The 5,786-nt window shown below is 42.3% G+C and overlaps 1 long non-coding RNA gene across 1 annotated transcript; it reads left to right on the forward strand.

The window, feature by feature from the left end:
* Nucleotides 1–221: 221 nt before the first annotated feature.
* On the forward strand, nt 222–2,157 carry LOC147575959 (uncharacterized). The gene is made up of 2 exons (XR_015241988.1): nt 222–713; nt 1,862–2,157. It is a non-coding gene; the product is annotated as an uncharacterized LOC147575959 (long non-coding RNA).
* Nucleotides 2,158–5,786: the final 3,629 nt, after the last annotated feature.

Genomic DNA, 5,786 nt, shown 5'->3' on the forward strand with positions numbered 1-5,786 from the left:
ATAAGGTCATTAGGTACCTGATGTAGCCGTGTGGTACACGCTGGGTAGCTAGTTTGTGCAAGCACATCCTGAATGTGCTTGTTAAATCACTGCCTTGAGAATGTAGCAATCCTGTCCCCCCTCCCATCAAGCAGAATGTGCAGAAGAACATGCTGGTCAGTGTTCAAGGTTAGGAGCTCAGGGGGTGGCTGACCCTGGAGCATCTCCCTTGTAATGAAGAGTGTTCAGGTGGCAGGCCTTGGTCTTCTTGGAAATTGTGGCCGTTCAAGGGGGGAAGGCCACTGATAGTCACTAGGCTGAGTGGCTATGATGTAGAAACCTGCTGCATGTTAGTCTCACGACTCGATGCTTTGTCCAGTCGGCCGCTCCTGGACTCTCTGTATGTAAGTTCCCCCAATAAACCTGTGCCTTGATTGCTATCTCTACATCTTTTCTTTGGCCTCACTGAACCATCACCCAGCCTAGGCTTCGAGTCTGCTGGGGTGTGGCTGCACAATGGGTCCTCATGAGAAGAGGGAAATCTGGACACAGAGAGAGACACACAGGGAGAACTCTATAAGGAGATGGCAGAAATTGGAGTTGCGCAGCTATAAGCCGAGGATGACAGGTGACATCAGAACCTGGGGCAGACACGGAACAGGTTCTCCACTAGAGCCTTTCAGTGAGAATGGCCCAGACAACACCTTAATTTTGGACTTCCAGTGCCCAGAATGGTAAGATAAAAAATTTTTATATAAAACCACTTTTTTTTCTATTTATATACCACTTTGTGGTACTTTATTATGGCAGTCCTAGGAAACTAGAACAAAACCCAAATATATTGCCAGAGAGAAAAGGAAGAAAGATTAGCATGACCAAGCAGAGCTCCTATATTGCCAGAATTGCACGACCATTTATTCAAATATTATACTTAATAATATTTCCAGAAAGATGCTCAGGGGAGAGAGAGAGAGGGAGAGTGGGAGAAAGGCGCTAATGCACAAGCCACTTTGGAAAATGGTGTCAACATTTAATTATTATACTGGATAGTGTTTTGATAAGAATATTCTGAATTTCAATAAAACGCAGGTTTGCGAAAAAATTTCAGCAAGAGCAAAATTGATTGACAGTTTACAGTTTTCTGGTGTGTGGTAGTCAGCTTGCCTGCATCCAAATATTTTGATGTTATTTTCTTGAACCAAAAATCTGGTCACACTGTCTGCAATGAGAAGGACGTTTTCTATTTAAAGAATTGCAGCAGAGTGGTGAGGCACAGAGTAGTGAAGAGAAAAATCATGAGCATGGTGATTGTCAGATGGGTGGGGAACGGGCTATCTGTAGTCTTTTAGAGGGACACAGGATTTTTCTACAAGTGACCATTGTTACTTCTATTTTTAAAAATTTATTTATTTATTTGGAGAGAGAGAGAGAGAGAACATGAGCATGGGAGGGGCAGAGAGAGAGGGGGAGAATCCAAGTGGGCTCCATGCTGTCAGTGCAAAGCCCAACACGGGGCTGGATCCCGTGAACCGTGAGGTCATGACCTGAGCGGAAATCAAGAGTCGGGCGCTTAAATGTCTGAGCCACTCAGGCGCCCCCTGACCATTGTTACTTCTTTAAAAACATCAGCTTTAGTTACCAAAGCAGAAGTGTATATATTCTATCATATTATTGTGATCTTTACTAAAGATATTGCTGTTTTCTTGTTTGTTTGCTTATTTGAGCGATTTAAAGCTAGGGCAACAAATGCTCTCTTGACAGTGCTTCTGACTTAAGCGAGCTAACCGGTAATTTACTAATGAAATGTTCATAATTATAGAAATATGGGGTTGGGGGGGAGGGGTGGCTTTTACCAAGCTGATAATGAGTTTATTTGTTACAGTGCGTCACAGGGGGCACACTGTGGGAGACTGAAGGCTGCACACCGTGTGCGGACAATGTCCCACTTTTGGAACTGCTCTCTGCTGAATGTAGAAGAACCAGCCCATGACAACAAGTAGGAGTGTCGTGTGTTGTGGGAGGAAATCCCACAAAGTGGGGGAGAAATGTGCTCCTTAGATGTTATCTGATGGGCCAAGTCAGTCCTGAGGGCTCTGCCCTGATCCCGTGAGACGCTACAGTAAGCTCCCCATGAGCCTTATACTTCCCATTCTGCGAATAAAAACTGGTTTGCACAGACTAGCTGGCTTTCCCTCAAGTCCTATTTCCCCCCAAAGTCACAAGTCACATGAGCAAAGCTTCACACCGCAAATGGACCCAAATAACTTAAAGAACGTCTTAGGGGCACCGCTACCCTGGTGAAGAGACCATTGCAGCACATTTTTTGTGATGTGCACGGTGAACTCAGAGGAATAAGGGGAAAGGTCTGGGAAACAAACACACAGAATCTGTTAGGCCTCTGAACTGCGCCACCCTATTTCCTTTGCTCTCCACTGGCTTTTGCTCTTATTACTCTATTGACATCTCGTTTTTGATGGGCCACGTGATCACCTAGTGGCTCAGTCTTCTGATCTTTTCCAGTCTTCCCTTTCCAGACTTTTCTTACACCGGTTGGTACTGTTCAGTAACAACTTCTGCTCTCTTAGCTCCCGGAAGTTGGACGAATCTCAGTCTCCTCCCATCTTTGTCTGGTGTTGCTATCTCTTCCTCTTTAGCCTTTGAATGTAGGGTCTCCTGAAAGTGGTCCTCCATTCTGGCATCCTCTAGAGACAGATGTGAGGTGGGAAAAGAGAATAACCCTTGGTAGAGGGGTTCAAATAATTCTGGCTCTGAAACTTATAATTGCCAGGTGGGGGAGAACAAGAGAGGTAGGGAGGGAGAGAAGGAGTGGAAGGAGGGAGGGAGGGAGAGAGAAAAAGAGAGAGAGGAATTTGAATTGTGTTCGTGTTCCATTCTTCTCCATAAGCATATGCCTGGGAGTATGGGAGCAATGAATGTGTTATCTCTTTAGTTGGCTATGTGCCCAGTCATCTCTTATGTTGTGAGTATCTCTCAGTGCTAAGTGTGGTCCCAGTATTCAGAGGGTTAGGAAGTGTTTGTTTTAAAAAAATTTTTTTTTTTTTTACATTTATTTATTTTTGAGAGACAGAGAGACAGAGCACTGGTCGGGGAGGGATAGAGAGAGAGGGAGACAGAATCCGAAGCAGGCTCCAGGCTCTGAGCTGTCAGCACAGACCTGAGCGCGGGGCCTGAACTCACAAACCGTGAGATCATGACCTGAGCCGAAGTCAGACGCTTAACTGACTGAGCCACCCAGGTACCCCGGAAGTGTTTGTTTTTTTAAATTAAAATGTGGTCCTTAAACTTCTCCATCTGGGGTTCTATTAAAGAAGCAAATACTGGCTGGGCTTGACTCAGTGAAGGCCAGTACTGTACTGTCTTAACGGAAGACTTAAGGCATCCCAAGAGTGTTTTTAAAGCCACAACATATTCATTGATTTTAACATTTAACCCCCCACATAAGATGAAATATTACTGACTTTAAGTAATTTTCTCAATGTCTCCAAAGCTTAGCATCAAAATGTGCTTCCTGTAGGTTGTAATCAGTGTTTAATGCTTCCCTAAAACACTGCCATCATCCCAATAACCTGGAGAAACATTTTTTTGTAACAATCTATAGGTTTTGAACTTTACTTTTTTGGTACAATTTTAAATTTACAGAAAAGTTTCACGTGTAATACAAAGAATTATCACGAGACTCCTATGTTGTTCCTTTTCAATGAGTCACTGATTTCTGTAATTCTTAAATCGTGCTCTTTTGCCTTAATCTCCCTCTTTTTCTCTGCTTCATTATCATGAATCCCTTTATAATCTCTATTAGTGTATTTCCATATTTGCTTTATCTCACTTAACACATGTATAGATTATACATATAATACATGTATAGATGCACATATACATGTATAATATATACGTGAGTATATGTAGTGTAATGTATGTGTAGGTTACATGTATTAAATCATATACATTTATATATAAATAGAATTTATGATATATGTAATTTACATAATTATAATTATAATTAAAATAATATACATAATATACAGTGCATTTGTCGTCCCAATTCTGTACTCAGTGACTTCTAAAATTATTCGTGGTGGGAGCATTTCCACCACAGAAATAAACAGACACTACAAACTAGGGTTTTGACTTACTATTATTTGTTTCCAGAGAACTGGTTTACCAATATTACAACTGTCTTTAACTCTAAATATTTCATGTCCTTAGGAATAACGGCATTCTCTTACCTAACTACAGTAAAGAGACCAACATAAGAAAAATTAACACTGATAAAATGCCATTATATGATCCAAGTCTGTATTAAATTATACCAATGGTTCTAACAAAGTCCTTTATAGCTATTGCCCCTCCTGGTCCAGAATCCAATCCAGGCTCACACGTTATATTTAGTAGCCGTGTCTCTTTAATTGTTTTAAAAATTGGAATAGTGCCTCTTCCATGTTTTCGTCTTTATGACCTTGGTATTTTCGAAGGGAATAGAACAATTTCGATTTGCCTGATATTTTAGGCTTAGTTTGGTGGGAATATAATTTAAGGGACAAAGTGTTTTCAGTGCATGATACTAAGAGGCAAATGGTGTTTAGCCCAGTATTGGTAAGTTAACTTTGATCACTTGAGTAAAGGAATGTACACCAGGTTTCTTTACAGTGAAGTTAACTGTGTTTCCCTTTGCCGTTCATCACTTCAGTGTGGGGCTGCATTATCATCTAAACTTTGGTAAAACATGGGCCATTACAATGCATGAAATAAGTGACATACAGTATGAAAGAAAAGCCAAAGTTTTATTTGTTCTGAAACAGCTTAAATGTTACAGGTTTTTGTAGTTGTTGCTAAAAGAGAAGTAAAAATTAAAATACAAACTGTGAGCCGCGTGTCCAGGGAGAGTTTTCATGCTGTAGTCATGTCCTACTTGTGAGGCGGGCATGTGTGCGAAAGAGAAGAGAGCCAGGGTGGCGTGGTGGGGAGACGGTGGGGAGATACGCCCACTCCCTGCCTCAGCCCTTTTCTGCTCTGAAGTTGCTGCTGTTGACGACGCTACAAGACAGTCTCTGAATTTCAGTTTTTTCATCTATAAAACTAGGATACTAGTTCTTCTCTCCTGGGAAGATGAAATTAGACAGTGGTCGTAGCTAACATTTACTAAATGCTATATATGAGCTGGGTGCTTGGTCATTTAATCCTCCTATGAATTTACAGATGAAAAAGTGTGGGAAAGCTCTGAGACGAGAAAGGTTAGGTGTCCAGACGGCTCCCACCACGTCCTTGACTGATTGTCCCCCAAATATGCATTTTCTTCCATTAATTTCATTTTACACACTTGCGAAGTGTCGAATAGGAGACTGTCCTGTGACAGACATCAAGGGACAGGGACCGAGGAAGACTTCTGTCGGCTCATTTGTCACACCCCACTGCCCTTTCCAGCCTTCCAAAAAAGAATTCTTGTTGTTCCTCACTTTATTGTCTAGATATGGTTTCTTGGCTTTGCACGATTGCCATTTTGGGCCAGATGATAGCTTGCTGGGGGTGGGGGGCTGTCTTGTGCATTACTGGGCGTTAAGCAGCATCCCTGGCCGCTACCCACTCAATGCCAGCACCCACCCTGTAGCTGTGACAACCAAAAATGTCTCCAGCGATGATGAAATACCCTCTGGGAGGGCAAAGTCACTCCCAGCTGAGAACTGTGGCCTTAGGGCATTGGTGGTCACACGTGTTGGATAACAGGGCATGGTGGATAGTTTAGTGACTCTGCCCTTGGTGGCCATGTGATCTTAAGCAAGTCCCAGTTA

This window comes from Puma concolor, chromosome D2 (assembly GCF_028749965.1).
Source record: "Puma concolor isolate L17-30 chromosome D2, mPumCon1.1.hap2, whole genome shotgun sequence".
NCBI lineage: Eukaryota > Metazoa > Chordata > Mammalia > Carnivora > Felidae > Puma > Puma concolor.